Source organism: Triturus cristatus, chromosome 4_1, assembly GCF_964204655.1.
Source record: "Triturus cristatus chromosome 4_1, aTriCri1.1, whole genome shotgun sequence".
Classification (NCBI taxonomy): domain Eukaryota; kingdom Metazoa; phylum Chordata; class Amphibia; order Caudata; family Salamandridae; genus Triturus; species Triturus cristatus.
Window position 1 is genome coordinate 213914110 of NC_140585.1, and position 12493 is coordinate 213926602.

Genomic DNA, 12493 nt, shown 5'->3' on the forward strand with positions numbered 1-12493 from the left:
GACCCACCTCGACGCCTTTGTGTTCCAGCCATGCCAAGAGTTTGCCTGTCCGTTCACCTTGCTCGTAGATCCTATGTGGGGAAGACAGAGACCGCAACGTGGCTTCCTCTAAAAGAAGTTGTTTATAATCCTGTCGCTTAATCGTAAGGCTATGTTGGTCAGCGTGGTTGGGGGCCTGCGCCACCACATCCTCAAGTTTCAACATGTCTGCTTCCAGCTCACCCACCCTCTTGGGTCGCTCAGCCCTACATAGGCTTGAGGGCTGACACTCATTGTAATCCACGATTTTATCTAGTGCTTTAGCGGGCTCTCCCGCGTTTTTGTGAACAATCTGAGATTCTATGATTGTCTTTGGCTGCTGCTGCGTAATTTGCACATTTTAAAAATATTTTTTTGATCCGATCGCTTTTATCTGTTATGTGATGCTCCTGCTGCTATTTTTTAAACTTGCTGTATGTTGAATTGTACAAACCCGTATTTGCGTCATTTTGCACACTCTGTCAGATGACAGATTGAATTGGGCCTCTTACATCTCCAATTCTCGTAGCGAGAGTCCCCCCTCACTTCCGGTGGCTTAGAGATAGGTGCCATTTTGTTCTGGATGCGCTCTAGTCTCTAGCCCACCGGCACTATTTTAATGGACGCTGCGCGTTCGCGCAGCGGGCGCGCCGCTGGCGCGCCGAAGGCGCGGCTAAGGCAAGCCCGTCTGCGCCCGTCAGCGGCACGTCGGGGGCCGGGGCCAGTTACGCTGCCCGTTTTGGTCCCTATGATTCGCGCCGCAGTCCATACTCTAGTGAGCAGCTTCTTCAGTTGCGTGGTCTCCGCTGTGATCATCGGATTTTTCCTGATCTCCAAGGGGTACGTGACTTTGTATGTTCTGCTTGTGGCTTTCGGCTGCAGCTGGGTCCTACTGTGGTGACTTCTACATTTAATGATGATTTTGTCTTCTCGGCGGCGTTGCTTAACGTCCGCTCTTTGAAAAAGCATCACACGGATGTATTTGATCTTTTGGACGACAAGTCACTGGACTTTCTTTTTGTAACAGAGACTTGGCTTGACAATTCCTCTGACCCGATTATATCCCTGGCTGTCCCGTCGGGTTACAAAATCTCTAGGCTAGACCGGTTAACCGGGCGGGGTGGGGGGCTGGCTGTCATCTTTAAAGAGAAGTGGGAGCTGCACAAGGGTTCCCTCAGTTCGTGGGGTGGCTGTGAAGCACTTGATTTTACTATCCGTTGCTCTGCCCACTTCTTTCTGGGCGGCTCTCTGATCTATCGCCCTCCAGGGGCGGCACACACATTTCTTCACGCATGTGCGGAGGCGATTTCTTCGAGAGCCTTGCAGTTTTCTCACTATCTGCTTTTAGGTGATTTTAACATTCATTTCGACCTGAAAAATGCAAGGGATACATGTGAGATTATGGATATTTGCCAGTCGGCTCTCCTCTCACAATGGGTGGATCAGCCGACCCACCTGGGAGGTCATACTCTTGATCCTATCTTTTCTAATTTCCCCCTTTCCATCAAAACCCCGCTCCCGGTTTCCTGGTCTGACCATCACCTAATTGGCTTCTCGTGGGTCGGTTCTTCTCCTAGTACTAGATCTGCCGTTGGCCACAAACCAGCGTGCAAAAAGGTTGATCCTATTCTCTATGCTAAGACGCTGGAGGCCCATAGGCCATCAATGCCTCATGAACTGGATAAGTCTTTAGCTGCCTTCTCCAACTGGCTCCAAGACTCCCTGGCGTTAATCGCCACGCCAACCTCGGCCAGACAAACTAGGGTTTCACCTTCTAAACCTTGGTTTACGGAGGACCTCTACCTGCTGAAGCAGGGATGTAAGAAATTGGAACGGTCTTGGCGTGTCGGGAACTACTGTCCAGTCGCTAAGGCTAATCTCAGACAGGGTCAGAAAATTTACTACAAAGCCATCGTCTTGGCAAAAAAGGCCTTCTTCTCCAGCCGGATTGTTCAGGCTCAGAATAATGCCAAGGAGATTTTTTCTATCGTCCAGAGTTTTATGTCCCCTGTGGCGCAGAGTAGTGTTCTTCCGGTGACAGTTGACTGGTGCGAATTACTCTCCACTTTTTTCCGGGATAAGATTTTAAAGATACAGAGTAGCTTCTCTATCCCTGTTGTGTTAGATGGACCCATGGCCCCTCTGGATTCACCGCCCACTGCTCCCGGCGCCCTGCCTCTTGAGCATTCCCTTTCGAATTTTACACCGGTGGACTTGTCCTGTACCTTAAGAATTTTGCAGGGCCTTAAGTCCGGCTCGCCGGATGACCCGTGCCCAGCAAGACTCCTGGCATCTGTTGCTGAGACGGTGAATGGGGAGGTTAATCACATCATTAACCTATCCCTTCAGCTGGCCAGGGTCCCGTCCGGTTGGAAGCAGGCTAAAGTTCTCCCCTTGCTAAAGAAGCCTAGTCTTGACCCCTCGACGCCCGGGAACTACAGGCCTATCTCTCTTCTCCCTAGCCTTTCAAAGGTATGTGAGAAGATTGTGAGCAGACAGTTATCGGATTTTGTTGAGGGAGCGGGTCTTCTTCACCCAGCCCAATCTGGCTTCCGTTCCTCGTTTAGCACGGAAGGTGCTCTGGTAGAAGTCTCAGAGGCCATTCGGGAGTGTCTGGACGCCGGTGGGAAGGCAGCCCTTGTGCTGCTTGACCTGTCGGCAGCCTTTGACACTGTCCCCCACATATTGCTTCTACAAAGACTGTCTGAGATCGGGGTGTCCAACCTTGCTTGGGACTGGATTCAGTCTTTCTTGGAGGGCCGGCTCCAACAAGTCTGGTTACCTCCTTGTGTTTCGTCACCTCTACAAGTGAGCACGGGGGTCCCTCAGGGCTCCTCCCTTAGCCCCCTTTTGTTCAACATCTACCTCACTCCCTTGGTGGCTCTAGCAGAGAGGTTGGGGGCTAAGGTTATTGCTTACGCTGACGACACCCAACTTCTGTTCACGTGGGAGAAGCAGGGGGTCTCGGTAGACTTTGTACAGAGGTGCCTTTCCTCGGTTTTCAAGTGGCTGGCAGTTGCCCAGTTAAAGTGTAATGAGGACAAATCCGAGGTTTTATTGTTCGGCGACTTCCCCCTCGGATTCAGAGAGTCGCTCTGGCCTCCAGGGTTCCCTCTGCCCGCCTCTACGAGTCAGACGGTTAAGAACTTAGGGGTTTATTTTGATTGTAACCTCTCCTTCGCTAGTCAGGTTAAACGTCTGACCGGCTGTTGTTTCGGCCTCCTCAGAATCCTGAGAAGATTTCTTCCGCTGCTTCCGCAGGCTGCCAAGGAAGCGGTGGTTCGGGCTCTGATTTTATCCAGACTTGATTATGCCAACGCTCTTTATGCTGGGATCCCTGCCTACTCTCTTAACAAGCTTCAGGTGACCCAGAATGCGGCGGTCCGCCTGTTGGGGGGTTTGGCGCCCAGGCAGAGCGTGAAGGAGTACCGCCGTTCCCTTCATTGGCTACCGGTCGGGGCTCGTGTAGTATTCAAAGCCCTCACTATGGCCCATCGTGCTCTACATGGTCAAGGCCCCGGTTACCTGCAGAGACGTTTTTCATTTTATGTGCCGGGGAGAGCCTTACGCTCCGCTTCATTAAGGCTGATGAAGATACCTAGATTTCAGCGTCATAGGCATGGCGGCTCCTCCTTGGTGGTGTTCGCTGGGCGCGCCTGGAATGCGCTTCCTCTTTCGCTTCGCTGTTCTGATGACCTTGGAGTTTTTAAGAAACTTTTGAAAACACATCTCTTTGCGTAAGGTCTGGTTATGATGTTGTCTCCTCTTGGGCCGCGCCGGGACACTCTTCGGAGTAGCCGCGCGCGTTATAAATGCAGATAACATAACATAACATAACATATTCCACCATTAACGACAACGCCCTGCCATTTATGATTGTTCCAAATGCTCCCCATATCGTCACAGCCGAGTCGACGGAACCCACGTTCTCGAAGAAATAGTATTTGGTATCTATTTGGAGAGCTTCTTTGATTTGAGGTATCTGTAAAACCCACGGCTGTATTTTAATGGGACCGGTGCTTCTGGTCTGTTGCACACCGAAAGTCGTGAGGACTGGCGAATGGTCGGAGATCCCTCGGGCCAGGCGACTAGAGCTTATGAAGGTGTGGATATCCTGAGCGTGCATGAATATGTAATCTATTCGAGATTGGCTACCATGCACCCCAGATTGGAATGTGAAGTGTGTGTGTAGCAGGTTAAGCCATCGCCATATGTCCACCCCTCCCGGTGCGTTAGCAAATTCTGAGAGCTGAGAGCCTCACGGTGGGTCCTCCCGGAGCGTCAGACGGTCTCAAGAACCATCCATTGTGAGGTTGAAATCCCCCCCAGCACTATCGCCCCCAGAGGCAGTTCCAACAGCAGGGTGCCTACATCATGTAATGTCAGTCATTGTAATCCTGGGGGAGCATAGATAGAGACAACATTAAGGACACGCCCCTCCCAGGAGCCCGTGACTGCTGCGTACCTACCCTGAGCGTCAGTCCAGGCATTTTGGATAATGTATGGACAACTCTTTCGAAGGAGAATCCCCACCCCCCCTGGAGCCCGAGGTAAATCCGGACTGTACTACCATTCTGTAACCTTTTCTATTCAGAGCCCCACAGGAGTTTCCGACCAAGTGTGTCTCCTGCAGCATCACCATGTCAAGCTCCTGCGTTTCATATACTGTAATACTATACCCCTCTTGATCTTGTGCCCAAGGTTGTTGACATTCCACGTGGACAAATTAAGTGCTAAGCCACGAGTCATCAATCCAGTCGTAAAGAGATGTGTACTGCTAGATGAAGTCGCCCGTTAGGGGGTCCCCAGGCCCTCCCTCCATCACAAGGCAGAGTATTGTTTGTAGCCAGAGGCAACTTAAGTGAACTTTACATTGACTAATTGCAGTGAACCCAATGGTGACATTGGAGAACCGATCGTTGTGGAGTACCGATACAAAACATAGAAAAAACATCTGTAACAACCCCCCCCCCCTCTCAAAATGAATACCCCCTCCCTGCCTCCCTGCATAATGGGTCAGAAACCGCCCGCCATCCCCAACTTGCAGAGTGCCTGTCGCCCACCCTTATCAACTTCAGGAACATGTACAACCCCACTCCCTGGGGCAACAAACGTTAAACCAAATACCCAGCCCCGGCAAAAAGCCCACGAAGGTGAAAAGTACTGCATTAAATTTCAAATTATATAGTGACATAGATGTATAGATCCTGAATGCCAGGCATCGTTGGACCTCAGAAGATCCATCTTTTCAAACAACAAGGGGACCCAAGTAAAGTCAGCCAGGGACCTCGGGAATCAATTATTTTGTGCTACAATGGTCCCTAGGGAGGTAGAGATAGGAAGTAACAAGTGAATACAGACTCAATCAGTGCTGTATTGGTTAACTTATCCAGCCGGACAGAGGTTCAATATTTAATTTATCAGCAAGTTTTTTGGATATAAACAAACACAAATACTGACAAGTGGGACACAAGCCTGCATCCTACTACACAAACATACAAACATAAACTAGGGAGAACATTTAAGCGAGGCTCAAGCAACGCTTACAGTTTGTTTTGACAAGTAGTATGAATTTTAAGAAACAAATCGCAAGTAATGTCTCTACACAGTTAATAATGACATCGCATTTAGTGCATGAGGCGTTTTAAGGTGTCGACGGCATTTCGATCCAAGTGAGCAATGCGTGGATCACCTTCAGGACATTATATTAGCATGCCTGTATGTAAGTGCCTAAGATAATTGGGGAAGTCCGAAGCGCCTGCCATGAGACTGTGGGTGTGACAACACCAGATGCGGGAACGTCCGGGCTTGGTAGGGGCTCCGGCCGTCGTAGATATGCGGTACTGGCAGGTCGAGGATCAAGGGGCACTCCAGGGAACACTTCAGAAGGGGCTGTGTGTAATACGACTTTGCGATGGCAGCGCAATGGCCTCAAGTAAAGAAATTGGAGGGAATCACGGGAGTGGAGCCACAGGCGTGTGCTCAGACGGCGTAATGACCAATAGTCGATGAATGCGCAGTGCTGCTCAGGGGGTCCAAAAAACTTGCTGATAAATTGGATATTGAACCTCTGTCCGGCTGGATAAGTTAACCAATACAGCACTGATTGGGTCTGTATTTACTTGTTACTTCCTATCCCTACCTCCCTATGGATCCAGGGCACACGAGTATGTCCAGCAAACGGCACAAGAGGAAACTATAGCAGGAATACAACATTTAGTCCCTGCAACTCAAGAGAAACAGAAAGAACACCAACCAACCCCGGAAATGGCCCATTGTTCGTTATCATCCCGGAGGGCTCCGAGACTCTGAATCAGAGGGGAGCGGGGATAGTCTTTGCTGGCGTCACTCACTCTTACCTCCAACCACAGGATTAGATTTATGTGATCTCTTGCCCACTGTGCACCGACCGTCAAGCCAGTCCCAAGCGTCGTCAGGCCTGGTAAAGAACCACAGTTTTCCATCTGCCTCAATTCGGAGTTTACCTGGGAATAACATGGCATATTTAACCTCTCGGTCTCTGAGAGCGCGTTGCACTTCCAGAAAACTTTGGCGCTGTCTCTGGACCCTCAAAGTGAAGTCTGGGAAGAATGAAACTTTACTGTTTTCAAGCGTCAGTGGGGGTGGCAGCTCTCGCAGTTTGCAGTATCACGTCCTGGTCGCGAAAATGAAATACTTGGGCCAGAAGCGGGCAGGGGGCCCTGGTTTCGGCTTACCCCCTGGCACTCGATAGGCTTGTTCCATGGAGAAGCACTTGGACAGGCCTCTTGGTTGGAGATGTTGTAGGATCAGCTCCTCGACAAAGAGATTGGCAGCTGGCCCCTCCGCCCACTACGGAACACCTAGAATTCAGACATTATGGCGCCGCATTCTGCCTTCATTGCCATCGCCTCTTGGGAGTTGTGCAGTTCAGTGTCCTGTTTCTTGAGGAGGGTGGTGCCAGTCACCAGTTCTGAAGTCGTGCTCTTGATTGTGCTTACCCGGTCCACCATCTTCCTCATGTCCTCCCTCATTAAGGCCATTTCCATGACTACCGTGTTTATTCGAGTTTCAAGAGAGGTCCGCACCGTGATGATTGCTGCTAGGAGATCTTTGTTTGAAGGCTCCGGGTCCTCCCCCTGAGCTCTGAAACTGCCCGGCCTTTCCTCCTGAGATTTCTGCCACGTGAATTTCTCCAGCTTGGCTTGCGTCGCCGTTCTCCCACTGCGGCCCGTAGCCATCTCAGCTCTGTGGGAATGGTGAGGTTGCAGGGCTAGGGGGCAAACACCACTCACCGCCGCCTGCTGTGGGAATACCCACTCGGCCTGTCGGCTGTGGCACTCGGCCCTCCAACTCCGCGTCAATGAAGCACTGGAAAGCCCCCCTCAGGTTCTCTTGGGGGCTCCATTCACTCACCTTGACTCCAAGTGCAAAACGCCCCACTTAGGTGCGAGTCGTGGCTCTCCGTTCCAGTACCCCTGTGTCCGATAGACACACGGGATTCCACAAATGTATCAGATCCAGATCTAATCACAGCTGTTGTACTGTTTAACATAATTTGCTTGTGTAGTATGCAACCGCTGCCTTTGCCACTCCTTCAATCTCCAACAGGGCCACAGATGCCCCCAGACCTCTCAGGGAAGCACTGCTGGGTCCTAGCACATGACTGGCAAAAAACAGTCCTTTAGTGTCCCTGCCGGGAGCCCAGTGTTATATATAGGGTATCGCGTAGACCCAAAGCGGCCCTGTGGTAGACAAGGGTCTCTGCAGTGCTAGAGCAAGCCTCCTCTCAAAAGTAGCAGCGGCCCCTGAATCGTCCAAAATGTTGTGGAGCGCAAGGGGTGACAGTCTTTGCGGTCGCTGGGTCTGCGGGAAGACTCCCGCCCGGTTATGTAACCTCCCGGTGATGGAGTCATGCAGCAGCACAGGGGAGTCCACAGAAAGCAACGCCGATATGTCCCCCCCGCAGTCTTCACCAACCTGCTTCGTTATTGTGCTGGCAGGCTCCGGGGCAACGGAATGTAGTCAGGACAGGGAAACCACCCGGCCGGCTCTTCCGATCCACTCACAGACCAGGCCTCAGCAGTGGTGTTGCGTTGCGCACCTGCCCCATGGGGCGACACTTCTGCCCGGCGAGGCCACTTCAAGCAGAGCCAGCCCCAAAGTCTGCCAGCATCTCGGCAAGCATCCACAGCATGCAGGAAACCCTTCGGGGTGATGTTTTGGCCGAGGCAAATCAATTTCGGCGGATATTTCGGGAGTGACGCGACGGAGCTCGGCTACTGTGTGGCCATTCCCGTCGGCAGTTGGCCACGCCCCCTCATAAGTTATGTGACTTGCTTATCAGATGAGAATAAATCTAGCCTCCCAGCAGCCTCTCCTGATTGGCCAGTCTTTGGAAGGCTGAGCCAAACTGATCTGATGAGTTGTGAAGTGGCCTACATTGAGACAAAGGACATCTTGTGGAAGGAGATCTGCCAGCTGCAGAGCAAAAGCCGGAAAGGGGGTAGGGTAGCCAAACTGTTCGACCAGCCACGCCCTCGCCGCCGTTCCACGCATCCGAAAAGCCACCATGGGAGGAAGATCCTTCTCCTACCTGGCAGCCAAGACGTGGAACTCCCTCCCCATCCACCTTCGTCTGACGCAAGACCACCTCTCCTTCAGGAAGCAACTCAAGACCTGGCTGTTCGAGCAGTAGCAGACCTCCCCCCCCCAAGCGCCTTGAGACCCTCCGGGTGAGTAGCGCGCTATACAAATTTCTTGATTGATTGATTGATTGATTGATGACAGTTAGGACAGGATGAAGACTCACCCCCACTTCCTGCACCCTCAGCCAGCTAGGAGAGGGGCTGGAAGGGGTGTGTTAGGAAAACAGTAGGTTGACTTAGCTAGATCCTAACCTCCAGGAGAGAGTTTCTCCATTTTGGATCTTAAAGCAATAGTGCTTTCTGGTATAAGAATATGGCATACTTTGGAGAAAGTTTTCATATTTCTGGATATCACCCTGTATACCATTGGTCAGAGGTGCCTCCTGCTTGTTGCCCAGGAACACTGGATAAATATTGGAGAGCTGCCCAGGAACTCAGATCACTGTCTGAAACTAAAAGAAGAAGGACTACCCTGCTGCAACCCTGGCCTGCACCAAGAGGAATGCACTCTGAGTGACTGCACCTGCTGCACACTGTGGGAACTACAGCCCTAAGGACTTTGTCTTGCTTTAAAAAGGGAATGAGTGAATTCCATGAAAGCAACAGGTTAAAAGAGCTCCATCTGCATCACTTTCAGCAAGAAGACACCCGCGGACCACAGTTAACTACACTTTAAAGGATTTGGCCAGGTGCATTGCGGGAGACATACTGGCACATGCATCAACAAAGACTTTTGCGCTTCCCTAATTGCGATTTTTAAGGAATCGCAATTAAGGAATTGCAAAAGCCTATGCATGTAGGAATCGCTATAAAACTAGCGATTCCTACAAATGCCTTAATTGCGACTCGCAAATTGCGAGTCGCAATTAAGGAATGCCGTCCCAATCATTCCTATGGGCCTCCAGGCCCATAGGAATGATTTGGAGATTGCATGAGCGAATTTCGAGTACCAGTAGGTACTCGCAAATTGCTCATGCAATTTCAAGGATGCAAGGGTGTCAAAATGACACCCTATTGCACCCCTGAAATTGATCTGTGCACATATGTTGCACACACACATGCTCTAAGGGCATGTGTGTGCGCAACATAAAACTTTGAAAAATGCACAAAAGTGCATTTTTCAAAGTTTTTGCAAATTACCATGAAGTTCAACTTCATGGTAATTTGCTCCCCCTATTAGCGAAATCGCTAATATTTTAACTTTAATGCATTGCATTTAAGGAATCTCAATTTGGGATTCCTTAAATGCAATCGCAATTTAAGGAATCGCTATTTAGAGATTCCTTAAATTGCGATTTTTGCATTTGGGATGATGCATCCCAAATGCAAAAATACCAGTCGCAAAGGGGCAGATTCTGCTAATCTGCCCGTTTGTGACCAGTTTTCTCGTTGATGCATGTGGCCCATAGTCCGAAAATCGCAAGGATCACTCAGAGCTTCTAGAACCTTGAATTGGTGTTGTGGACACTTTGGAACCCCAGAAGGACCTTCTGGAAGAACATGTAGAATTTTTAGCAAAAAGCTCCATAAGATGTCAAGTCAGTGACATTGAACTGCGACTCGGCCTGCGATTCAGTTTTGTTGTCTGAAGCTCCAGAGCTTTTCCACGTCAATGAAACTTCCAGGAGTTGACCTGGGCATCGCACCACACCAAGCCAACATCGTCCAACTCAAAGCTAACCTGAGAAGGAACCTCGCTCGACATCGAGAGAAAAAAGCTCTAAAAAAATGAGTGTGTCAGAAGGTAAAAACGGGACCAGGCCCTACTGCTAAGTGTATCTGACCCGGGGTCCAACTCCGTTAGCTTGAAACTTAGAATTTCTTCCAGTCAAGTGTGACCAGATGTCCCAAAATGGTGCTTTTTGCTTTTAGGCACTAGAAAGTGTTTATTCTTTAAAAATGCATAGCGCTGGTTCCCTAAATTGGATTTTTGTTATTATGGTGTAATTTATTTTCCACAAAAATAAGGTATTGAATTTTTATTGTGTATTGTGTTTTACTTATTATATTTGTTGATGTTTTTAAATGCTTCACATACCTTTTTCCTAAGAAATTCTGCCTGCTTGCAGCCAGCTACCAAGGGTTGAGCCAGGGACTGAACCTTATACTGCGATTGTGGCCTTATTACTAGTGGTAGGTACCTACTTACCCCTACTAATAAACCATATTCCAACAACGTACCTCAATGATGAGGACCTCTAGGCTAAAACCTCTTTGATGACACAGCTAAGCAGCTCTGGCTGGACTGTCCATGTAGGATCAAGTCCATTGCTGATTTACTTGTGTATAGTCATTGTCCGCAATCCAAAAGTGAGCAAGAAAATGGATAAAAGGACTCAAATAAGGATTACACTATTTACCAGTACATGAGGCTAATTCATGATTAACACAACCACTCTTTGATTCACTTAGTGGTTACAACTGTAGTCTCTGCTGTTGCCCCTACCTTGCTACTGGTTGTTGTAGCAGTTGCTGTACTTTCTATGTTTGCAATTGGTATCATTGCTGTGATTCCTGTGCTTGTGGCAGCTGTTATATTTGTTTTTGTCGTTGCCAAGGTTACTATTGCCACTGTCCTGTTGGTGCCTATTCCTGTTTTCCCTGATTCCGTAACAAATGTGGTTGCTTTTTGTGGTAAGGGCTATTTTGCTATTGTTGTCTCAATATGGTAGGTGGTGCTATCATTGCTGCAGTTACTGTTGTGATTTCTGTGTTGTCTCTGTTGTGGTGATTTCTGTGGTCACTACTGTAGTACCTTCGGTTGTTACATCTGTGGTGGAAGCAGTTGGCACTCCAGTGTTCCCTGATATGCTGCATCTATTGTAAAAACTGATTGTGATTTGCTACTTTGAAAGTGGCTGTGATTGCTGGTGATGTAATTAGTATTTGGATTCCCCTTGCTGCTGTTGTTCAACCTGCTGTGGTTAAATATAGGGGGTCCTAATTCACAAACTGTATTTCATCATATGTAAAGTAGTACTACAGTAGTACTACTTACTATAAAATGGAAGTTACAAACCTACTAGTGTAAATTAGGCCCCGTTGTAAAACTCCACTAGAGGAGATTGCGGAATTCAGGCACTCCGCTGTACTTGAGTTTTATTTTGCACATAGCCACTAGTAGGAAGATATATCTCGGGCTGCTTGCGAGCGCAAGCAAGACTTCTCGCACAGCTAGCGATCTCCCGCAAGACGACGCGCTCACTTGTATGGCTTACGGCCACAATGGCGCCAATCTAGTGCCAATCAAAATCGCAAATGGAGCACTCAGCACCTTTTTTCCAAAAGGGAAGGAAGTGCCCACTACTCCAACTTCCTGTTCCTGTCCATCAGGCTCCTGCCAGTGCTTTGTCCCTCCACTGGTCACTTTTCATTGGGATTTGGAGCTTGAAGGGTCACTCTAATTGTCTGCTGCATATATACCATTGGATTTCGTGAGTTTGTATTTGAGAATTAAGTTGGCATGCACATGGATTTATTTGTACTTTCATTCGATTTTTTTAATTGATTGTGGTGGGAGGCCTGCAGTTTTAGTATGGGTCTAGTTATTTTTTGGGATGTCATTTATCTTCTTTGGTTAATGAAAAAAGTTGCACAGTTAAGCACATTTTCTTCTCCATGTTTTTTAATAAGTTTGCAATATTGATTTAATTCACTATGGGGCCTAGTCTGCCAATGGACCTTCCAGCCAGGAGGCCCAGTACTAGTCACAGGTGCATTTAACACATTTTTCTGTGGTGTCTGTTGAAGTGAAACATCATTTAGGCCATAAACGGCATTGGATAAAATTGCTAAATATGTTTTTGGGGCATTTCATGTTTTTTTTCTGCAAACAGTGTATAGGTGTT